At 50.0% G+C, this 25,226-nt stretch overlaps 1 protein-coding gene across 5 annotated transcripts in view; it reads left to right on the top strand.

Annotated features, from left to right (window-relative positions):
* Window positions 1-488: 488 nt before the first annotated feature.
* LOC119435350 (innexin unc-9) overlaps window positions 489-25,226 on the top strand; it is a 62,658-nt gene continuing 37,920 nt past the window's right edge. For 3 of the 5 annotated variants that reach the window (XM_049672614.1, XM_049672623.1, XM_037702250.2), the window contains exon 1: window positions 513-642. The gene's annotated coding sequence lies outside the window, so the exon portion shown is untranslated. Of the gene's footprint in view, window positions 643-25,226 lie in introns of all 5 variants that reach the window. The other 2 variants (XM_037702245.2, XM_037702261.2) reach the window with 2 other exon arrangements.

Raw genomic sequence — 25,226 nt, 5'->3', positions numbered from 1 at the left:
AGGCGAACAGCAAGGCGCGTTCGTTCCCAGAGCAGCACCGTCCATTAATAACACAATTGGGACACATCGGCAAAGAATTGAGCGATGAAAAAGTCGCCGGAGCCCGCGGGATACACCATAACGCGCGGTCTGAGGCGGCCGATCGTTTCTCCGTACGCAAGGGTCGCAACACGAAGCACTTTCGGCTTCTTCATGCGAAGCGTGGCAAGTAGCAGCAGCCGGCGTGGCAAACTGTGCGGGCGCGGGGGGTGGGGAAGTATCATAAAGTCGTCCTAATTTCTTTTGTTTCGGGAGAGGCGGGGGGGACCTGTGGCCGGCCATGCGCGGCGTGTCGCCATCGGCCTCTGCGAAGCGCGGGAGGCTGGCCGGGGCGCGAGGGGAAAGGGGAGAGCGCGCATCCCGGAGGCGCCTGATGGGGGCGACTGCAGCCCCCTGGCGGTGCGCTGCTCCGCGAGACGCCGCTGCGCGCGGGCGCAGCAGAACGCCAAGGCTGCCAGTGCGGCGAGGAGCTTGCCCGGTGCGCTGCTGCTTGGCGAGGGACTGTGCGCGCCAGTGATGCGCCTCCCCGGGCCCCGTCGGGACTGCACTCAGGTAAATGCGGCCCCCTAGGAGAGGACGCCTTGTCTGTGTCTGTGTCTGCCGGTAAGTGGCCCTCCTGGTCCCTCCTGACCCCCCCTCTTGGGGAATCGATGGCCGGGGATCAGTCATCGTTCCCTAATGGCCGCACCCCCGCCCCATCCGCGATCGATGCGCCCTCGCACGGCCCCACGTCCGGGCCGACCCCGCCCCAACCATCGTCTATAGATGCCCATCTATACACGATGGCCCCCCGCCGCACCGCCGGCTATCCAGGGAGCAAGCGCTGGCCGACGGACCCCCGTCGGCACTCCGGCCCCCCGCGTGGAGGATGCTGTTCGGTCCCTGTGCCGCCGGAGCACCCGACCCCGGGGCCCGCCATGAGCGCGCTCCGCCAGCAGCTGGGCCCGGTCCCATCCCTAGCGACAGACCGACCACGCTGAACGGACGCTGCCGCAGGACAGCCTACGCTGTGTAGGGTGTCCTACGACCGTAATACCGTGCCCCTCGGCGGCCGCCCCTAAGGCGCGCTCCAGTCCGCAAACCGCCTTGCCTTCGAGGGAATGCTTTGCCCCGACATATCTCGCAAGGGCACGGGCTTCCTCTGCTATGTGCATTCATCTCCGTCCTTAAGGAATCTAGCAAAAAGAACCGCGAGCGCTTGTGAACAGGCGGCGCAATTCATGGGAATAACTAGCACCATATAAGGTTCTCTTAGTAGTGCACGATTAAAGAAATAGCGTAAGGTGACCTCAATTCTCCGTTCCATTTCGTATTCGCTCTCGGTGCGATTGAACATCAGCTTTATTAGAAGAGCAGCAAGTTGCGATGCAGAGATGCTGGAGAGCGCATCCGGCCTAACCCAGAGCAGGAGTCTCGAGGTCGATCCTTTTCGCGCGCTGCTGCAGCTTCGGCTGATGCGCCCGTCCCGCAAGCGCACGCGGTCAGCCGCACGCGCGCAAACCGGAGCGGGCTGGAGAGAGGTCGGGAGCGACTTCTGCCGGGCGCGCGCGCCACGCGGGATCTCGAGGAGCGCGTTTGACGTCATCGATGGCCTAGCTTCGCCAGCGGGCTCCCCGGGACTGGAGCGCGCGGGCCGGAGTTCTTCGACAGGGGGCAGAGCGTGTCTTCCGCGCACGTTTCCGCCCTCGGCGCCGGCGTGGGCCACTGTTACAGCACGAAACGTGTTGGAACGGCATGCTAGAGAACTTCGCTCGATGCTTGCCCAGGGAATGAAGGGGAAGAACTTGCACGCACACCGTAGTGAGATATTCTGAGGACTGCTTTATTAAAATATTACTTATGCAAATGCGTCGAGAAAAATGGAATGCTCATTTGGCTTTGGTAGTGTGTACGCTGAATGATACTTGTGACAAGCAAATTGCGCTTTTAACGAGGCTTATTTGCTAAATGTAGTGAACCTGGCAACGTTAAGTGTAGGGCAGTCCCAGCGACGCGCGAGCTGTGGTCTCGAGGCAAGCGACAGCGCAAATGTTTGGGTGGTCATCTTTATTCCGTGTGCTTAGTGGCAGCACCTCTGTTGGGGCCCATCTCTTACATTATACACTTAACTAATCAGGGTCTAAACTCGCCAAAGTCGTTTGCGCACTTAGTGTGTTACGATCGGCCAGTACTTCCGGCTGTTCTTTATTGCTACCGTGACTTGACTGCACATGCTGGTTGGCTAATCATGAAATGTGCTTCGTGCGAAAGGCTTTGTACATGTGGCTGCATATTCTAATTTAGCTAATGGTTGTCGTTGCCTAGCAGTGTCCATGTACTGCAGGCACACAAACAAGAATAGTACAATTTTCGTATCATTTTCCTACGGAAATAAGCACACCTGACCCGGTAAGGCTAAGTCTAGCCGCTAAATATGTTTCGCAAGTGCACGGATCCATAGTTGATGCTTATTCCGCCACATAGGTTATCAGTTTTTGTAGTAGGCAAGGTGCTCCGTTTAGCGTAATGAAAAACCGTTTTCGAGCAATTCCTAGTGTACTTAAAGTTCCATTCTGTGTGTCTTACAGTTATTCACTAACATGCTTTGCTGTGACATTTAGCTATGGTCATTAAAGGACACTGAAATATGTGTTTCTGAAACGTTACCATAGTGCAAACTTAGTGCTAAATAATGTAGTCAGAATGAATCACCTTAGAGGGACACTACATAGAAAAAATAACTGGAGCTGTATTATTAAATTACCCTTCTACAATACTGAAAAACGCACTCTTACCGTGAGCAGAGGCCTGGTAAGCTAGAAAAGACGCAAGAATGACAGACGGGTGGCGACACCTCCTTGAAGTTCCCGCCGCAGCTCGCCGTGACGTCATCGACTTTGACGGCGTCTGCTCGGGCCTAGTTAATTTTATTATCAGCAAATGTGGACTACATTGTATTCTAAAAGAGCCAAACATCGCATTCAGCAAGTTTCAAAAACATTTACGGAGCCCACAACGGCCCCAATACGAAAATATATTTTGAAATCAGTGACGTCACGCTGACATATCAGCGCTTCGGAGCGAAATAAAAAAATATAACTGATTTTCATTTTCTCATATAATATTCAATTTCTCACCGTGAAATTGACGAAGGTAAAGTTTTGAAACAACACTTTATCAGTCTAAACTGATTGACTGTCTTGCTTAATCAGTTGGAGGACGCTTAAGCTTCGCCTTTGAGAGTGGAACGCGATAGCGTTATCGGGCCCCGTTCACATCGAATTTTTCTTTGAGTAGGCTTTATTACAACACACAACGTGGGAGAGCCAGCTTACAAAGATCAAGCTTACACCGATCCCCTTAAATTCGGCTTCACTTTTAAACAGAAATGCATTGCTGGGAAGACGTTTTTTCAGGGGCAATATAAGTCGTCGTGTATTAAAAAGTGAAGGCCCTAGCACCTTTTTTTATGATTTTATTTATTGTTTGCTATTGCCCCGACGGGCGCGCATGTCCAAAACGAATTAGGCAGGCAAAGTCCCAATTTGACCTGCCGAGGATGCGAGCGCCATCTGGATATGAATTTCTCAAGTAACCTATCCGAGCGCACCGCGGTTGGTATGGTAGGAATGCTAGAAAAAGGGTTTGTGTTTTAGTTTCCTCGTAACAGAATTATGTTTTCTCGCGCATTCAAATTACAATACGACGCCACCATGCCTGCAAGTTGTGGTAAAGTCGTACTTTACCATTTTTCTGACGGATTTCACTGTCAGAAATTCAATTCTTGTTCACTAACACCTTGCGCCACGCGGAGTGCTTGCGCGGTCGGGGTGGTTCGGGATGATTCTTGTTCACTAACACCTTGCGCCACGCGGAAGGCCTGCGCCGTCATGGGTCGGGTGGTTGGGCATGATTTTGTCGGCCACGGACGCCGACATCCATCGCCGACGCCGGATTTTCTGCGACATGGAGCCCTTAACGCTATCGCGTTAACATACGTCACGTGGTTAAAGCGCAATGCACATGATATATCGGGCCAGTCACAGAAACAATTTGAACCATACAAATTATCACATTGCAATAAGGCGGAAAGGCACATTCTTTTTGCTCTTCAAGCCAGGAACAATGCTTTAGGATCGTGTGCTCCGTAGACGGTCATAGAGTGAAATTATGTTATAGTGCATAGGGCAACGATATATACTATGTTCTCAGGACATCGACTGCCTGTTTTTGTTAAATAAAGGCGTGTCATGACTCACAATCTGAAGTACTGACGTCACGGTACCATCTTGCTGTTTCATTGGCGTTAGAAGGAGCGGTAAGCTGTTGCTGTGTACTGATCTTATGGCGTATTTCTCAACTCAGCTTTACACGATGAAGAAATGAGTGGAAAAGCTCGACGTCCGATTTTGGAAAGCGATACCAGCCGTAGGTGTCGTCGAGCAATTGCTTTCCAGCAAAGTTCAGAGTTTGTGAACGAGGAAATCGCTCTACTGTTTTCGCTCTACCTCTCGTTTATGACGTCCTAATTTGATAGGGTGGCATAAAGTTACTCTAGCACTTCTCTGCTTGATATTTACGCACTCGGCTTCGTCGCTTTGAGAAAGAAAGAAAAAATCTTGCCTTGGTTCACGCTGATTAAAGCTAAAGTATATGCATGGGGAAATGACGCCGTATCAGGAATGGACGCGTCACGCAGAATGCGACGTGACGTACATTAACATATGGAAGGAGGTTGGACGTTCTTGGTTACGAAACGAGAAAAACGTAATAGAGGCGAATAAATTATTTTTTGCTTGAAATTTTGTACAGAGGTTTATAAGCAGGCGTGAGTGCAAGTCCCTTAGCTTTAATTTCCGGTTAATATATAAATTAGTATTATGTATATTATTACAGTGACAAAACTTGCGCACGGCAGTTGGTGCATCCCAAGGTGGATTCAACGCTAACACCCACGTTACATTTCCTTGTGGTGATGCTTGGTGCATCAGAGATGCCATTCGAGCGATTTGCGCGCAAATTGGTGTCGGCCTCGACACCAATTTGAACTCGTGCGTGCTGTTACAAAAAACAAAAAAAAAAAAAAGGCTGTGCACCGGCGCTGTCACTCCCGAGTTGATATGCTGCACAAACGCTGTTTCCATTTGTCGAACACAGAGGTGAGAAATGGACACTTGGAGCGTGCGGTGTCTGTGCAATTTGGCAGACAATCCGACGCTGCCTCGTGCCTATGTGCTAAACAGTATACCGTAACTGCAGCTCCTATGCCAGGCTTCCATAGCATTTCCTTATCTGTCTTCCCTCTGCTCTTCTGTAGTTTCTCTAGTGTCTTTCGTGACTTCTTTCTGCTGATGATTCATTGATCCTTGCCGCCTTTTGGGAAACGGCGGCTAGTATATGTACAAAGCGGCAACCCACCGAATACACAACGAGCGCAGGCTGCCGTACCGGAGTAAAAAGCGTGTATGAAGTGAAAAAGTGCCGACCAATGCCTGTTTCACTTTTCCGCGTTTGGAGCGAAACTCATTTCAACGCAGGAAATGGAAACCGCGTTGCCGTGGCCGGATGTTTCAGCGCGCCCCCTATATGTGAGAGCGTGTCACGCGCGCAATGTTTAACGCGAAGGGGTAAACAAGAATCGAGACAATGCAGTTCCGTTTCATATTGGTTGTTTTCTTGAACTTTCTAACTTTCTTTCAAGCTTTTAAAGTTTCAACTGTTCCCATGAATAAGAAGTAAAATCAAAGCCATAACTTGTGTGACTGGGATGAATAACTTTTGACTTGCGCTTAGCAGGTTTACGCAGACACGAAAATCTTAAGTTGCTTTCTTAGAATGCGTGTGTAGAGGTCACCCAGTCTATATAGAAAAATTCGCTCAATTGCTCGCTAGCTACTCATTTTCTCTAGCTGACTAACTGATCGCACCAAATTTTGACAAAGGTGATAAGCAGTAACATTTGGTAGTAGAACTTTGGAGCACCGAAGAGAACAACCTCTTGGTGTTCAGCAAAAGCGAAACAAGTGACGAGAGCGAAGCTTATCACTAATTTCGCACAGGCATTGTATAAAACGAGAGTGCGAAGGTAATTAAATTCTGGGATTTTACGTGCCGAAACCACGATCTCATTATGAGGCACGTTGTAGCGGAGGACTCGGGATTAATTTTGACTGCCTGGGTCTCTTTAACGTGCACCCAGTGCACGCTAAACGAGCGCTTCTGCATTCGGCCCCCATCGGAATGCGGACGCCCGCGGCTTAGATCGAACCGGCGACCTCGTGCTTAGCATCGCAACGCCATAACCATTGAGCTACCAGAGTGCGAAGTCACCGTAACGCGTGAAACTGCAGCTGGAAAGAACATGGCAAAACATGGATAGTGGATATCATGGATAGTGAACGCTTATGCGAGACACTCCTTTCAGAGTGTGCAAATGAAAAATATAAAACAAGAAAATATCGACTCAGTGTTTCAGTTTTGTGCTGCACGACTTATAAATAACAGACTGAGTGCACTGCAAGACGTGGCAAGGACAGCGTCACACGAGACAGAAAGTGTGTTACTCCAGCATAATTGAAACTGATACGGCGGTAATATTCAATATGTACTGGACATAACTTTAAGTTAGGCAAAAAAAGAATGTTCAACCTGTTTAAATGCGAACGAGTAACAGGCGCCTGGACTTGACCTCTGAAGTGAGTCCTAGAGCTGAGGAGACGCTTCTGTGCCGCTTGTGGCTTGGCGTGGCCTTCACAAATGCCTACTCATTTCGGATCGGAATGGCCAACAGTCCTACATGCGACAACTGTAGCTGCGAGGAAACAATCGCCCACCTTCTCGGTGAGTGTCCCCGTTTCAGTGCGCCCAGGAAAGAACTTTCTAGAGTGTTAGATGGACTTGATAAACGCCCTTTCTCAGAGGTCGGGGCACACTGTCCGATACTGCCCTCAGCACAGAAGGCTTTGAAAGCGTTGTTGCGCTTCTTGCGGAGAACTGGTCTCAGAGACAGACTTTAAGCAGTGCCGTATTCTCCCCCCCCCCCTTTTTTTTTTCTTCTTTACACTTTTTTTTACATCTCTGTTCTATTATCTTTTATTCCCCTTGCTCCCTTTCCCCTGCACAGGGTAGCCAGCCGGTCTGAGAACTGGCTAACCTCCCCGTCTTTCCGCCTATTCCTTCCTTCCTTCCTTCCTTCCTTCCTTCCTTCCTTCCTTCCTTCCTTCCTTCCTTCCTTCCTTCCTATGTTGAAAACAGTTTATATTTATGATAGCGTTTCTGAGCTTTGTAGATTTCATTTAGCATATCTGATATACCTATTCAAGAACGCTAATGCGCTTATGCACCGAAGTTGACATTTGTTGATAAATCCCAGAAATGCTACTAGCTGTATGCATGTTATGTTTTTGACTGCTTGCTAGTTGCTGGACACGAAATAATTAAGAAGACCAACGGCCACATAAGGCACTTAACTTCTTTAGACTTACCGAGTGCGATATATTCGAAAGGGTATTGAGGTTACACTGCCGAAAAATTGCTTGTGCGGCATATTTCCTAAATGTCAGTAACAAACGTCTGGGTTTCCAGTTAGCACATTTTCTCGCATTCGGATGTCGCCCAGAGCTAGGTTATAATTTATTCTATTCTTTGTGATTTCCCTTCCTTTCGGAGCTCATTTCTTTCTAGGCATATGATTCTTTTTCTGCGCTTGGATTCACTTCCGCATCGCCGGCAAATATGAAGTTCCTTGCAACCCGTGTAAACAATTTTAGCCCGTTTGGCAGCTTTTGTGTTCTTGCCGTCAATGTCACCTTTGCCTGCTCGACAGACTTTATAGAGAACTTCTATTCTCCTTCGCACTACCGTTCGACCGAACTGCAAGCAACGGGTTGAGCACGAACCTTACGATTCCATCCAAGGCATCGTAGATAACTGAAAGCTTGCTCGATCTGAGGCGCGAGATCACGCGCGAAGGCAAGAAACTCGTTGAAAACCATTTCGTTATAATAAGAAAAGTTGAAATATGTGAGCGCGCAGCGTTGCCATCGTACTCCATTGAAATGTACGGTCTGTCGTTCTTTCCGTGTGACGCTAGGGCACAAAGCGCGCGGGCCCAGTTGTCTGTATAGGAGGTGTAGTTACGCCTTGTTTCGTTGTGCAGTTGACAATCTTGGCCTGCCGGCATCATCGTCTCCATACGCTTTCGCTCCCAAACCTCAGCTCGATCCGCTTCTCCCTTTCCTTCACTCGTGCCGTCATTGGCTGGTCTCCGCATTTCGTGCTCCAGTATGAGCGCTCTCCTCCTCCTCCTTGACTCTCCCTTAGCCGCCGAATTGCGCGCGAAGGGGCGAACGCCGCCAGCCGAATTTCTCTCCCCCTCCCCCCCTCGACATTCTCGCCTTACGCCACTTTGGTCCACTCGGCGGGAGCGCGCGTTGCGCAACACCGCAGTGCACGATAGCTGTTCGCGTCAGGGCTCCTACGCGCTCTCCCATCTGTCATCATCGTTTAATCCACATCGTTCCTCTACACAGGCTGCGCAGCCGACTGATATTGTGCGAGACGCGGAAAGCACCGTCCCTCGTCTATCTTCACATATAAGGGATGTCGCCTGCTATTGTTATCATTCGCGGAAACATGAACACCACACGAATGGAAATAAAAGCAGGCTAGCGAATGCCCACTGGAAGGGAGACCTTGCCCGCTAGCTTGAATGGGAGCAAAGAAGAAAGATGGGAAAGAGACGAGGGTGGCACAGCGCAACACATCACATTGCAGACAGGGCGTGAGCGCCTCAGACGACTGTCGACCCCCTATAGCTGAAAATAACTTTAGGAAAGCTTTGTGGGCTTCAAATCCACTTGAAGCTTGTATCACATCGACCTTCTGGAAATTATAATTACCAATTAATTTGTAAAGTACCGCACGCGCGATGCAGAGAATGTGGGTTGGGTCCTCACCTGCGGCAAGTTATCTGTTCGTCCACTTTCATATCCCTTGAACGGATTATTTCTACATTTCAGTTAAACATAACATGTAACTTCCTCTATACTTTCTCCGGTTTGATTGTATGTTACTTCGTATGGCATTGTAAAAAAGAAAATCAGGCCCTCGGATTTTTTAATTCTATTCTATTTTTCGAAATAATAATAGGTCAGTGAGTGAGATAAAGAAAGAATAGGAAAGGGCAGGAAGGTCAACCAGACGGGCGTCCCGTTCGCTACCGTACACTGGAATTAAGAGTAAGGGGAAATAGAAGGGCAAATGAAGGAGAGAGTGAGCACTTCGTGCACGAAAGAAGATACGCACGAGGACTATAAACAGTCACTCAGGCCGGTGCACTTCAAGAACTGCACTAGTGTGCACATAGGGAAACTTGAAAAAGATCAAGCTGCTGGAGCTTATCGCTTGTAAGGTACACGGCACATTCAAAGTGTGACGAAATCTTATTTTGATCGCTGTTGCCATCAGTAGGCCTCCAAAATGACTGAGATACAGAAAGATGCTCTTATCCTCCATAGCTTGGGAGAGCTGGCGATGCAATAGGACTCCCAGCAGGCAGAGTTGGTACATGGGAAAGTTGGTACATGCAGTAGCTGAATACAACAAAAGCGCATGCATGGGACAGGATAAACGGAAGGAAAGGACGAACCGGTGCATCCATTCCTACCGTTTGTTCTGTTCTGTGCTCTGTTACTCATCCCAGCAGACGGTTAGGGGCTAGACTTGACCGCAGTCTCAGTGAGCCGCGGCCATTGGACGAAGCCTGTATACGCTCCTAGAATCGCTCGTCGCCTGAGCTAGCAAGCCCACCTTTTCTTGTCTGTCCCCGGCAGCGTAGTTCTTCGCAGGAGCTGGCTATGCCACTTTCATTTGCGCAGTTAGCAAATAAAAAAAGAAAGGGAAGAAAGCGTGTCTCAACGGGCAACCCTCCTTGCAGGGTTTCTTGGCGCCGATGTCCGCGCGCCACCGCATCCCGCGCTTCCGAGAGGTGCGGGATGCAAGGGAAAGAGCCGTTGGGAGCAGACCGATTAGTGTGCCCCGCAGCCAATGGTTGGCGCCACCGGCGGTACCATTGAGCGCGAGAAACTGATTGAATCGGCACTGGCGGCAGTGATTTTAACCTTAGGAATTTATCCCTAAACATAGGACCTTCCAGCCTTTATAAGTGTCGTTTCAGAAGATAGGGATCTTTAAGCCCCCTTCCTGCATTCTGTAGAACAGTACAGGTTTATTAAGATGTACTGAGTTTATGAAGTTTATTAAGCTGTACTTGTGGTCCTGAAAAAAAAAAAGAGAGAGAGAAACAGGGCAGTGTTGGTTGGTTGGGAAGAAAGGGGGGGGGGGGTGGACGCGCTTAATATTGATTGATTGTGATGCTTTAAAAAAAAGGGCATTGTGATAGCATTTCTAAGCTCACCACGTTTTTCAAGTTTGTCAAGTTTGTTTTTAAGTTTATTCAATCATTGAAGCAATCATAATCTAGATATACAGCGTTATTGAACACTTCTATAGTCACTTTGAGGAACAAGCGAACTCACGCGGTGCACCAATGTTCTCGCCGTGTACTCTAATGTTTGTCAATCATGTTATTATCATAGGAATAATGTGTAGCAAACTTTTTTCTTAATCTAAAATATTTTGGCGTTTTTACATTACTCGGCATCAGCGGTTGGCAACACTGACTGCCGTCAATATTGTTGGAGCACTCTCCGGAGAAATTTCACCTAATTATCGATTTATTGGCGACGAGCTTCTCGAGCGCCACTAACGTTGTTGAGAGCGCCTGGCACACGGCTTTTACCGCCTGGCTTCTCTGACACTCATCAGGGAGGGAAGCTCCTGCAGGTCACCTACCGTGCTTATAAGTCGTTCTGGATATCCTGTGGTTGTGAAATATTTAGATTCAAATAATCCTGTCCGGAGCGGTCCTGTGTGCCAAAAATCGGAAGTCAAGGAACTCAGGCGTTGTGCCGACTGCCTACTCAGTCACCGACAATATGCTAATTATGGTATGATAAAGTAATTCGAGCCTGTTACGGCGTATTTCTAAATTTCCAGTGCTTGTCCCAAGTACCACATATTTCCAATTTAGAAATTGTTTTACGTAGACAGCGAGTGGCATCGGCCTAGCCGCGCCACCGGTTGACAAGCTGAGAAATTCATGATCACGTGACACGCGGTTCGCGAATAAAGTTTGCCAGCTGATCAGTCCTTCGTGCGAATCCTGTGGGTTAAAACGGAAGCGCGGTTTATGATACTACTTGGTCTTTGGCACGAGGCGAATTCAACCTTGTGCGAATTCAAAAAGCCCGATGCCGGACTTTAGTGTTTGAAACCTCGCAGCGTTAATTGACATTGCTTTCATTCGTGACATGGCGTTTTCTCTTCATTGCTAGACCCACGTATGCTCAGACATCCTATGAAAAGCTTTTTTAGCCATTATATTACTTACAAGCATAATTTTACTTCGTAAAGTTCTAGCAGCCAGGACGTTAAATTTTGTCGGTAGTGGTGAATTCACCGTACCCACTTGTATGGCACGAAAGAGGAAGTGACGTTTGAGAATGAAGGCCTCCAAGCGCGTGCTGTAAGCGCAATCCGCCCATGCATTCAGCTGTGAACCCGACCGAATCTTTGCGTAGCCAGAAAGAAGCGGTAACCAGCGCTTTATGGTTGCGCTTCGTCACCCCCTTCCCCATAAATAGGTTGTTTCGACAGCACTTGCTGTAAAATAACCCCCGTTCCGAGCAGTTCATGTTTGCGCCTCTCAGATGTGATTGCGTATGTGGGTAGCTCGGTCATCACCACCCGGACTCAGCCGCTTGAAACGCCGCATTTGATCGGAACTTGAAAACGACGGTTGAGTGTCTTGGCTTTGCAAACATTCGCAGTATTCATTACAATCGGCAAGTTTTTGCAACAGCTTTATAAGGGTCAATAAAATACGCATGTAAGATCAGCTCGTTGTGTTTGATAGTCATAGACCTTCGACAACGTGATTACACCGCCACTGCAAACCCAACCCTAAGCCCTAGAAAGGGAGAGATAGCGAGAACGAATGATTTCAAAAAAGCACGAGAAAAAATTACAAGGACAAAAAGGAGAAAATGTGGAGATACGAGTTTCATAGAAAATTATCGTTGCGGTGAACATTCAGAAAGTGCGTTTTTGAACTCGGCTCCTGGCAAGAGTGCAGGCACAGAATTGCGACCGCAGCGCGGCGAAATAAATAAAGACCACCTGCCGACGTACTGCTTGCTACTTGGTTTCATGAGGAGTCTGCTGGCAGTGCCTGCAGCCCCCCCCCCCCTCCCCCCCCCCTCCCTTTTTTGTGACGCTTTTTGCGGAACAAAACACTCCAACAGCGAGCATCTCGTGTGCTGCATTGGAGCGTACGAATGCGCGTTTCTTGCGCCGGTGGCTAATGGACCTTTCAAAGCCCACGGAAGACGGGCGAGCACGCTCACTCGGCGTCCTCTTCCTCTCGCGGCATCGTCGTCGCACGCACTGCGTCGCACTGCATGGAAGCAAGTCGCATTCGAAACAGCTATATGCATGCTGACGCTGTCATTTTTGTGAGGCTAAACCGATGCTAAATTCCTGAATTTTCGAGCGAGAAGTATACGAGAACGATCTTCGGTGATGCACGCCGGGCACGTCTGCTTCCTTCCTCGCTTGACTTCACTTTTCCTTTCCTCCGATGTAAGGCGACGGCACAAAACCTGAGCATAAAACCTGCCTTCACGCGGCGAACAACTCAAAATTTCTCAATGCTACATTCGCTATCAAATAAGCAGCAATGATAGGTAGAGAACGTCTTAAATTCAAAATGTGAAGCAACTCATCACCGTAAGCCGAAGCGCATAGCGGGGTTCATATGAAGGAGTAAGCCCTGCATGTATAGGAGAGCTGGCATCTTCAGCTGCTATTAAACTCTTACTTTCTGTCTCTCTCTCTCTCTATGAAAGCACATAGTTGGGTTATCGTAATGGGACAGCGCGCTAGTGTACGCCCATAACGAATCGTCCTCACAAGTGAACGGCTACGTGCAGTCGACGCAAGATTCCGAACCTTTTTTCTAAGGCAGTACAAAAATCACTTTTATGTACTCAACAAGCAGCGGTTCTCGTGGTTTACTCGACGTATAAGTGAACGCAGTCCGAGAAGAAGCCACGCACTGCTTAAATGATCAAACAGGAGAAGCAAAATACGAGCGATCCAATTTGGTGACACAAAACGGCACTGAAAATAAAAAAACTGACCTTCCGAGAGGCGCGCGCACGCATCTCACTGCAAAAAGAGGAAAGGAGGGCAGAATGGGACGCTTGAGGCGTGTTCTCTCAGATATTGATTGAAGCTCGAAATAAAGGTCCAAATATGTCTGTACTAACATTTCCTAATCCAATAAAAAGTTTCCCTTTTGATTGATTGATTGATTGATTGAATGATTGGAAGCTGATGACCGTTACGTCTGCAGAGCTACGCAAAATCGTTACCATATGTAATAATATAAACCAGAAAGAAGTTCGCACGTTGAGTAAGGCGTTCAGCGCGAGATCTTTAGTCTGCAGAGTCCATGGATTCCCCATACACCCAGTACGACAGACACGGAACAAGCGACGTTTAACGTCCGAGAGCTGCTATATACCGTGATCAGAGCCTGAAAACGATGGGGGAGCGGGGCGCGCACCTACGCTGGCACCGCGTAAGAAAAATGCATCCTACATCGCGCAGTTATATAGATACCCTATAAACCGAAGCGTCGACCCACCGCCGCCGTTCCGGCAACAATAACGGCCTTTTCGACCCTCGTCGTTCGCGACATCGCTTCCGGCGGTTGGACTGTTTGTCAGCGGCCCCGCGTCGCGTTCCGTGCCTGTTTGTGGTTACGCTGCGCACGGCTCACTTTTGCGCCCAGCAGCGCGCTCAAACAGCGAAGAACTTTGAGCTGCATCCCAACTACTGGAAAGGGGAAAAAAAAAAAAAAAAACAGGGAGAAAACTCCGAGCGAGAGGAACGAATGCTCGTCGCATGTCGTGCACGGAGCCGTAGCATAAACACTGAGCCCCGACGCACGGTAAAAGTCCGAGCGCGACAGTTTGGAATGTAAATACGTGCTCGAACGGCGCGAGCATCGTTCGGCGCACGCACGCCGAGGCCGGCGAACGCGGGCCATTCGCTGAGCAGCGTGCGATCCGGAGCATCGTTGGCGAATCGCCGCTGGCACGGCGCCACCAGCAAATGGAGCAGCGCGGCGGAATGCAGCGCGCAATCGGGGGGAGCGGTCGGACGTGCGCGGCCGCCTGGGCGCGGTCGGGCGCCGCTCGGCCGGCCGCTCTGCGCTTGGAGAGGAAAGGGAGAAGCGCCATTGCTTGTGCTCACCACGGAACAGGCTGGCGGCACGCCATGGCCGCGCGGCACACACTGCGCTGCTGGACGCTGGAACAACTCTATTGATCCCCGCGAGCGTCCACTGGCGCTTGGCTGCATGCGGGAAACGCGCGTGAGCTGCTGCTCTTTGACGAGTCTGGCAGCAACGCTTCTTACGCTGAGCGAAAACTTGGCCAACGAGGCAAGAGCTTCGCTGTGCGCCCACAGCCGCCCCTTGCTAAGAGATGCCGCGACCTGATCCTGTTGTAGAAATGCTTTTAATAGTGCGGCACGCCACCGCAATGGCTGATACCGCATACTGATTGTGATGGTGCAGCGTAGAGCCTCTGGCCCTTTGCCAAGAAAAGAGGAACCTTTTCTCGTTCTCTTTTACTTTTTTTTTTTTTTTTTGTGGTGGTGGTGCCGGGAACCAGTGTGCGATTCGCAAGACTTTTCATTCGTAAAAACTGTATGTCATTGGCGAGCCACCTATTAAGACGGCTGTTCTTACGATGCAATCAAGCTTACGAACTCCGTCGGAAATACGAAACCACGGCCCGTATTCACACAAAAAAAAGGGACTTATGTTAGAATTCTTCATAAGATAAATTTACAACGAATCATAATGCTATGCATATTATTAGCGAAGGCGGCCGGCCAATGACAAAGATTACTTAGAAACGAAAAGATTTGTGAATTCAGCTTCAAGTCTCTTGAGGTGCACCCAGAAACGCACATAAAATGCTCCAAAGTAAAGCTTTCCGCTGCACCCTCTCTTGCACCCGTCCGTGTAGCGAGTGCGGACAACACCTCGCCTAGAATGCAGCACGCTTAATTGGATGATGCCTGAAGATTCTACAGTATACTCTAAGAAAAGTTTGCACCCTATAGGGCCGGTATTTATAGCGATGCCTTTCTGGTGCTAATGCGTTTTCGCGCTTATCGCGCTTTGTCAGTGGTCAAAGCGACGGTCCGCTCGCGTTATCAATGGGATCAGCCGGCCGTGAGCGTTGGATGATAAGACTAGTATAGAATAAGTCATAAGGCATCGCTACAAAATACCGGCCTATATGGTTTATCTTTTCCCCAAACTATGATCGTAATATATCTTGCACGAGTTTTTTTTTTTTTTTTTCATTTAATATAGCGTACTTGACGGGAAAGTATCGGACGCAGTATTTTGAAGAAAGTAAGCGTTATCAAGACAGATAACCATTGCTGTTTGGGGACAACATAAACCACACAGGGATTTTTTTAGGGTGTATAGTTTACAAAAAAGTTCGCCGACGATTACGATACTCCCTAAAGCGAAATTTGAGCGCAGCTGTATACGTGTTTTCATTTCGCAATATATTGGCTTGCGCGGACAATCTGTCTCGTGCGGCACGTTGCAAACGGAGCGGCGTGTGGCGCGACGGGCTCGCTAATGGGGAGATCGCGGGAGGAAGCGCGTGGGTGACGCGTGGGCACGATTCACAGCAGCCGCCGCAGAGAACCTTCGCTCATGCAGCGCTTTGTTTCCATACAGACGACGGGCGCTACTCTGGCACCATCTCGTGGCCATCGTCGCCGCAAACGCGCTCGTGCGCGGCGCTACACTTCTCACGCTTTCGCCATACCCTCCCCCTCCGCTTTCCGCCTCATGGTTCCGCTGCACCCTCCTCCTCGTGCTCTCTTCGCTCTCCGCGCTGTTTTCATACCCCGCTGCGCTCCGCGTTCGCTCTCATCTTTCGCTGTGCTCGTCTGCTCGGTTACGAGGTAGGACGCCGACGCTCGCCGCAGGAACGGGCGCCTAAGAGCTGCGCCCTAAATACCAAAAGACAAGAAACATCAGAAATTAACCTTGGAGAAATAAATAAACATAACAAAAGGACGCAGCACTGCAATACACACGAGCTAAAGATTAAAACTGATCAAAAGCTCTGCGAGATTTTTCATTTTTGACCCACTCTCGTGCGTTGGACAGAAGCACATTGTCGTTTCTGTTTTAACGCATCTTGCTTATCAGCAAGATGCGCTGTCAACTTCTTACTGACAGACCGAATTACTTTCCTGATTAATTACAGAAACCATGATCCGGATAATTTAACTACTCTGTTCCAACGGTATTCCTTATCGCGCTTCTTTAGATGTCCGAGCGGGCTCTTCCCAAGTTATCATCAGAATAGGCCGGTCGTGAGCGGCGGATGATAAAAAACGAATAGAATCTAACGAAAGGCATTGTTACACTATACCGTCCCATAATAATTTTGCTACGAGCAAGGGAACAGAGAAGACAAAGAGGAAACGCAAGCCGTTGGCTGTGTATAAGATTGCTTCAAATATAGGAGCTGCTGTTGGCTATAGAAGCTGCCTCCGGCTACCTGTGTGTACCCAGGTAAAAAAAAAAAAGCACTGAGACAATTTTAGTTATCATGTTGAGCCTAAAAAATATATATCTGGCTGCGTGGTCGTGACTGGGCATATTACAGCAGCAATGGACGCGGAAAGTTTCCAGAAATACCGCATTTTTTAAATGTACATTGCTGTCGTTACTCGCTCAAGCACAGCCCAAGCATAAAATATTCAGATGAGGCGCTGAAGCAGTGCACGCGATAGTTTGTGTGGGGCGTTAAAGCTTTATGTCCAAATCCTTTGCCTTGCATTATAGGCACCATGAAATGTTCTCCGCATGCTATAGACATTAATGTCGCTGCTTTATAGGCTTGGCCATTTCTGCTGGTTTCAGCACATTTTTTAATCAAGAGTTAATTACACAGACGCACTCTCAATGCACAGAAAAACGCTGAAGACAGGAAGCGGACATTTGTCGGCCTCGATTCCCGCGCTCATTTTTTAGTGCTGTACGCAGGAAAACAAAGGCAGCGCCAAGTTCGCAACAATTTAAAGTGGATTAAGATGAGAGCTTCGGTTCCTATTGTATGCGGCACGTCGTGCAACCTAAATCTGCCTTCATTCTAAAGTTAGAAAAGAAAAAAAAACGAAGAAAAGGAAACAGTACCATGGGTTGACGGTCGTGACCGGCTGTCAGGGAGCGCGTTTAAGGTCGGCAGAGGCGGCGCGCGGGCACTAATGTGCGGGAGCTTACACTGTCCCGCCGCGCGGGTAGATTTTGTTCTGCATGGTGTTTGCCGAACGAAGACGAGGAGCATGAAACCTCTGCCCGGCATGATAATGAGCCCCCTCGCAGGCATTAGGGCGTAAGCTAGGGCTTTATTTCCGAGGCGGCGGCTTAAGGCCTTTCAGTAAAGTTTAAAACACACCAGAATCGTTGTCTAACGGGGAAAAAAACAAAAACAAAAAACAGCATGCAGCGCAAGTCTTGATTGATTAAAATAATCGATAGGAGATGGGCGGGTTAACAGTTAAGAGAGGATCACGGACTACATCAATCGTTAGTACGGTCCTTAGGGGTTTACTCCCGAAAGAAAAAAAGAAGAGGGAAAAAAGAAAAACCGGTCAAGTCGTTGCTTTTCATTTAACGTGGATGAAACATTAACGTCTCACGCCGTCAAAAAAAAAAACGTAAAAAAAGAAAAGGGCATGAAACATTGTAACATTATCCAAGTGCCGCGCTGAAAATACCGCGACGCTAAAAAGTGACTTCTGTCCACCCTCTCGGGCACCACCGATCCCTGTCGGCTTCTTTGCAGTACGTTTGAGCTGCGTGGTCCAGCCGTGAACGCGTTACCACTGATCGAGCTCAGGCGAGTGCTCGTTCGGCTGGCACTGCGGCGGCAGCTGAGTGGCGGTGACCTCGTCGGGTCGGCGTGCCGCTTGTTCTTCCACAGAGGACTCCCTGGGGTGAAATTCATGCGGGCGCCGCGGAGAGAGAAAGGAAAAAGAAAAAAAGAACGCAGAGTGCCTTTGAGGCCCTTCCAGGAACTTAACTGCCAGCATTATAACATTCCCCCCTCCCCCCCTTTTATTTACGTCGTCATGGTATATAAAGGGAACTTTTTATCTCACATTTCAAGTGGATGGTTCACCTCCTACGCGGTGAACCATTATCACAAAATTGATGCGTTTGGTTACCCCCGTTTTTCTATTGTCTACATCAGGAACGGGTAGACAGCAATAAAGTCGGTCCTCTGCAAGATCTCCCACGTTTTCACTTGTGACTCGTTTGATTCTTATTCGATCGCTGATAAACTCGGACCAAGTCGGTGTAAATTGCAGTGTGGAGTATATGGCTTAATTCTAAAAAATAAGTATGCGCGAGGCGTACTGCAGGCTTTTGGTGTTAACGTGTATTCTTTTTCATCGTTTTCTTCTAAGGAGGGGGGGGGGGGGGCGCGAAACATTTAGGGAGGGATGTGACTGACATCCGTGACAGCAAGTATGAGACATGTAAGCACGCGTTCGCCATTTAATGAGCCCTTTAGCGATGAATGAGTCTGTTAAACGTTCAGTATTGTGTACCCGTCACTGTCATTCGAGGGTGTAAATAGCGATGGGGTGTCCACAACGCTAGTGGTGATGAAACTGCAGACAGGACCGTTTTCGTTGGTGCCTTTACTACACCTGTCGTTGCGGGGCTGAAAAAGGGAAAAGTGGGAGAGGGGGAGAGGCGGGAAACGGAGAGAGAACACAAGAAAGGAGGAAAGGGAGGCAGCAGGAACGATCGAGCGCGACCCCCGACCTGACATGTCCCGTTGATAAAAGCGCAGCCTAGTTTATTCTGGGGATGGCCCAAGCGGGGGAGCGCCATATTCGCCCAATTTTCTCTGCTGCTTTACGAAAGCGTTTTACTGTTATTGGCCATCGTTGCCCGCCACGCACGACGACGAGGGCGATACTCCCGCTTCAGGCGCGACCCCGCCCTGCAGCGAGCGCGAGGGCAGCGCGGGCCGGAAACGACCGCTCGCTCGCAGCTGAACGGCAGCGTACAGCTCCGAGCTGTGGACACCGGCCTTCCCCGCTTCGAGATTTACGATTCCGTATCGCGAACTCCTACGGCGGAATAGTATTTTCGCTTCCCCTGCCGTTGACGACCGCCTGGCTTTCTCTAAACCGCGTGCGCGCGTAATACGTCCTCAGCTCTTAAACCTAGGCGCGGAGCCGCACTTGACTCGCAGTCGCTCTTTTTCGTCTGGAAGCAGTAGTGGCCGAAAAAAAAAATTACCTAAGCTGCAACCATCTCCCGATGAATGAAACGTCCCTCTGCCACGACATTGTTTCCTGTTTGGTCGCCGATCGCTTCCTCGACGAAGACGGATCTAATCTCGTTCTTTATCTTTGGTTTGATTTCGAAGAAAGGCTTTCCAATTGCTTCCGACAGCCGCTCCGTCACTCCATCGCTCTCTCCCTGCTACTGCGAGTAGCGGTTTAGCGGGGTTCTCTGATAGTTAAGCCCGCGGCACGCGACTTCCTTCCTCCAGCTGGTGCGGCGCGTGCGGAGGGAGTCGAACGCGGGAGCAGGAAGGGGGATGCGTGTCCCGCGCCTCCTCCCGCGGGCATCCCGGAAGAGAGCGCCCTGCCGTCGGCGGCGCTGGCGTCGGCCGGGATGCCAATCGATGGCCCGTCCGCCATGGTCCCCACGTGCCGCCTCCGCCGTGGTCGTTTCTCTCCGGGGGAAAGAGGAGGGGGAGCAGCGCCGGCTAAAAATAGCTCTCCGGGAATGCCAGAGGCGGCCGCATCTGGGTCAGCGCCCAGCGCGCGCGGCCGGCCGCCCCAGGGGGACGCAATTTACCACTCATCTCAGGCCGAGCCGCTCGCGCCGCTCACCTGCATCCATCAAGGATTTAAGGCACGCGCCCGGGCCATTTCGCAACGGGACCTGGCGGGACGGTGGGCAAGCCCGTCAAAAGGTGCGGGCAAACGCCGTCGGCGGGGAAGAACAGGAAAAGGCCCCGTGATGGACGTTTATGAGAAGAGAAAGAGAACAACGTCAGAGGGGGGGGGGGGGGGGGGGGGGGCTCTATTGATTCTGGCCTCCGGAGATTGCGCTCTAGTTGCTCTATTCATCGGCACAGGGAGAAGGCCCCCACTTCTCTGTTTTGACTGCGGGGATACGAGCGCTGGAGAAATGATGCCCGCCAACAGATTTAGTAATGGGCCAACCTTTTAGCCAAGGCAGCGATGACGGGGCCTGCCTCTTCCTTTTACTCGCTCTCTCTCTCTCTCTGATCACGGGCACAAGTCGAGAAAACTCGTTATAAATATGTAATCATGTGGCAGGGTGCTTCCCCGACATTGGAGGCGGCGCAAGTGAATAGGTGTGCTGATGGTGTATGTCGGAGAAAAACCCGAATACGTTGGCAGGTACACGGAACAAGTTCGGGCCCTCTAAAAGGGCCCTCTAAAAGAAATATGGTGACAAGACGAGAGATGGTCGCGTAGCAGGCGCTCAAATTACGCCCAGCTTGCGCTTGCTGTAATATTGAGATCCCTCGGCCCCTTTAGAACCTTCACACACTCCGGTGCTAAAACTTGCGCGTGCGTGCAACTGTCACAAAACTTTTCACTCCACTTCCCCCTGTCAGACGGCGATCGAGTGTTCGCCAGGAGCCATCGCGCGCTTTCTTTGACACGTTTAGGCGCGACGCGTTCCCGTGCTGCCTGATGCTCTCTCGCTGAAAATTGATTCAACGAAATAGTAGTCGCGTCTCGAATTTTGGCGCGTTCGCGCTGAAACGAGTTCTCGGGCCTCTGGCTCGCGCAGGGAAAGGCCGGCTGACTGCCAAAGCATCGCCTACCTTCGACGAGTTTTTCATGATCAGATTTCACTTAGGAGATCAGCAGCGTTCGTGTCCTGGCGGCAGATGAAATTGCAGTGCCATCATTTAGCGGATTGGCGCCCTTTCCCGCGCTCCCGCTTGCATTAGCCGTTTCTTTTTCTCTCTCCCCCTCTCTACCAACTGCAGTTGCACCGCGCTACGTATAAGCCAAGTGCCGTCGACTCGCGACGTATTTTAGCAAAAAAGCTTTTTACAGTAAATGTGATCATCGTGTCTGGGTTTCAGCACCTCATTGCTAACGATACGCAAGTTCAGGTGTGTTTACCACCTTAATATGATATTTCACTGCCCCACAGACACCACATAATTTTCTCAGAAAGAGGAAATACGTGATGACTCGGTAATCTCAGTCAGGTCATAACTTTTATTTTAAACTGTTAACTGATTATTCAATTCAGATATATCTAACCTCGTGCTCAAAAAAAAAAAAACACGACTGCTATAATTTTATGTCGCAGCGAAGCCACTTCTTCAGGGCACACCTCACCGTAGTCAATTGGGGAACAGAAGCTCAACCACAGATCGAACAGCTGATTATGTTGAAGCTCCAGAAGCCCAGGATACTGTTGCGTTCGTGTAAGCCAATATCTGTTCTTATACTATACGAACGTCTTTTACGTGCGTATATACAACGTACGCGCATGAGTATTCAGCACCTTTTGCCTATATCTAATTTAGTTCGGCTTCGGATGCACTAAACAAAGAAATAAATAAAGCGACAGCGACCGTAGATTCAGTGCAACATATCATTCGCGGTCCAGAGCTCCTAAGTGCTGTCAGATGGACCCACCACGAGCCTTGTCTCACTACACTGCTGAGTTATCGCTGCCCTGATTGATGCCGACCATCGCGGCGAATCCGGTTGCTCACAACAGCTGGGGGGGGGGGGGGGGGGGGGGGGACAGAAAAAATTGCCGGCAGGGTCGTTCTGGCTCGATGGAACTTTCGTGATGCTCGACATGCCAACGAGCAGAAAACATTATGACAGACATTCCTTACAGGCCTCACGGGATGGCACGGGAGCGTTACCGCTGTATCGCACACAGCGCGCCTCCTGCCAGGCGAGTTGGGCACCTTTAGTACGTTCCGCGAGCCGCGCGTGCTGAGACGGCGGCGCCTGAACTCAAGGCTTTTGGGACTATATGGGAAGCGTTAGTAGTGCACTTCAGCATAGCCGAACGGTAATATTGCCTCCGTCCCAGCTACGTACGCGCATAGAGTTTCCTACAATGATCACTAGAGGGAACTCTGACGCCAGTGTCGACGGGAGCGGCGAGCAGGGCCGTTCAGCCATGCAGCACGGGCATGATGGGTAGTACATGGATTTGCCTAAACTTCGTCCTTCTGGCTTTCAATGGCTTCGTGACTTTGCAAAGTGATCACTTTTAAGATTGTATTGCGTTGTAAGTAATTAAATAAACATTATTAAAATGGTCCAACGGCAGGATTCGAACACGAGACCTCAAGCACAGAAGGCCCAATATTGAAACCAATACGCTACGGACGCGTAGACAAGCGGAACTACTGCAATTTGCAGTGATTATGCGTGTTTGCGGAGTCCTATAAGCTACTGCATTAAAGAAAAGTATAAATTGCTTTGACATTCAGGCGAAATTAGGCCCAGATAAAGCGTAATAAAAGAAGCCACACGTACGTCTGAAGCCACGAGCATGAAGATCAGACAAATCCATGTACTATACCCATCATTCCCATAACGATAGCAGAGCCAGAGTTCTCTCTAGTAGTTATTGTAGGAAATTCTACGTTGCCAGGTACGTGTGCTGCGCGGATCAGCTAGCGGGTGCAAAGCTGAAGCTAGTAGGCACCGGTAATAAGGTTGCGTTTGAAATGCACTAGTAAATTATTCATATAGAGCGCTTTTGTGCATGATGTTGACATGGGCCGCGAATTTGTAGAGATGCCTTTTCCGATGCTCTTCGTTTTAATACTTGGAGGTTAGCCAAGGACGTGCCCGGTCGGCTACCCTACACTTGGGGAACGGGAAAGAGGAAAAGATAGATGGGAAAAAGAAAAGCTAAGAAAAGTAATAAATAACAAGTCAGTGTGAATACACTCGTACGTTTGCTAGCAGTTTAAGCCCGACCCACATGGAGCGATTTCCTTGCGAAAAACTGGCGAACGGCCGCGCGCGGCGTCCGCCCGGCGGCCGGCGGCTGTTCGCCGTCGATCAAGGCGGGCTAGATATGTTCACAGGCGGTCAACCGCTCGCCGTAAGCGGCGAATGAAGGCTGTCAGCGCGGACCAATGAGGGCACGGTCGCGTCCGACTTCCTGCCACCGCATTTGACTCGGCTAGCCAGCCAAAAGAGCCTAGCGAACTTGGCGACAAAAGCTGCGCGCATCGCGTACAATGATCGACTGATCACAGCCGTCCAGGCGCGACCAATATGGTTCAGTTGCACATACAAAACTATTTTTTCACTGAATTTTACTGGGAATGGAATTACGCTGTTTTTAGCAACACTGAAATCGGGGCGGCGGCGGCCGCCTGTTTTTCGCCGCATGTGGGTGCAGCGCAGCGGCGGCACGCTGGCGTTCCGCCGCACTGGTGCGGGCCGCACGAAGTTCGCCGTGAAAGTTCGCTCCATGTGGGCCGGGCTTAAGAAGCGTTCGTACAGTGTAGTCGCCTGCAAGAAGCGCAATAGGGCTTTTTTAAATCAGTGCCTGTGACTAAAAAAGCGCGTGCTGGCCAGCTATGATTCGGCCATGTACATTCCCCTCCATTCTTTTTATCGTACGTCATATCCCTTATTGCCATGCACCATGTGATTCTTCATTTCGTTGGCTATGAAGATCACGTTGGGCCAGTCTAGCTTGACCCTTCTGCTCTTGTTAGAAGCGGTGTGAACGGCCGCTGACAAGCTACCTTTGAGGATGCCTTGTCCTCAGTAGAGTGAACATTAGGAAGACTCTTGTGAAGGCAAAGCAATCGCCAAACCAGCAACTTGTACTAACCAGGAAGCTTCCTGCTGATGTGGCCTGGAGGGGAATCGAGAAGCACGAAGCATCACCAACTGCGTAGCAAATAGAATCCTGACTGAGCCTGCTGAGCGCGCGCCCGCTGCAAGGATCAGGTGACTGCAACGCCAAGAGCTGAAGTGATCGAAAGAGCTTTCCTTTCGTGCGATAAGCCCCCGGCCAGCTGTGTGACTTTTCAGACTAGCGTGCACTGGAGGCGTCAGCCGTTAAACGTTTGCGGCGTGCGCGTGCCGGTGTTTGACGCCCTTCGTCGTGTCGATAAATCGCGAAGTGGGCTCAGTGCATTGCGGTTTGCTTCGCGGCGCGTGTCCCCGGCGCTCCCATCGATCAAGTTGTTTCCTCTTATACTTGCAGTTGCCAAAGTCGAGCGGCGTTCGTGTCCTCCATCATTTTGGGGCTCAGATGGCAGTCACGCGACCGAATGACGAACTGCTTCCGGTGAGAGCTCGTGCGTCCGGAGATATCGCGAGCGTCTTTTCCGGGTTATACCGCAGCTCGTCTAGTCTGAACTAGACGAACGCCGCTTTCATTAGTGGTGCGCCTCCATCGATCGCCGTCTCGCTATCGAAGAGGTTTATTCGTCTCGGTTTTTTTTTTCCTGGCACATTCTGGCGTGAATCATTTATAGAGCAGTTCATTATGAGCAGCTCGAGACATATAAATTTTATATTCGGAGCACTTCACCACATACATCTTTAGATTCCGCCTTCGTAACAATGTTGTAGCCCCGGCTCGGAATCGAACTCACAACCTCGTGCTTGACAGCAGAACGCCACAGGTATTTACCCTGGAATAAATGCTTTAAGCGAAATCAAGAACGAACTAAGAAAGTAACGTAAACATTATCCACGAAGAATCTTTCTTTATCGTTAGCGAAAGGCAGCCGGATATCTCGAGAAGTAGCAACGTCAGGTAGTCTTATAATTGCAACTTTATAACATTTGTGGATCATGAGAGTCTAATTATACTAGAGTAGGCCGAGAGGTACGCAATATCGGGCACCTATGGAACTCAAAGCGGGCTTGCTTGCCGGCGCTCTCGTCAGCGCCACTGTCAATAAGCGCCGCTCCTTCTTGTCATAGCGCCTTGCTCAAGATTA

Source organism: Dermacentor silvarum, chromosome 1 (genome assembly GCF_013339745.2).
Source record: "Dermacentor silvarum isolate Dsil-2018 chromosome 1, BIME_Dsil_1.4, whole genome shotgun sequence".
Lineage (NCBI taxonomy): Eukaryota > Metazoa > Arthropoda > Arachnida > Ixodida > Ixodidae > Dermacentor > Dermacentor silvarum.
The sequence above is the reverse complement of the archived record's forward strand: the minus strand, read 5'-3'. Positions and strand labels throughout refer to the sequence as shown.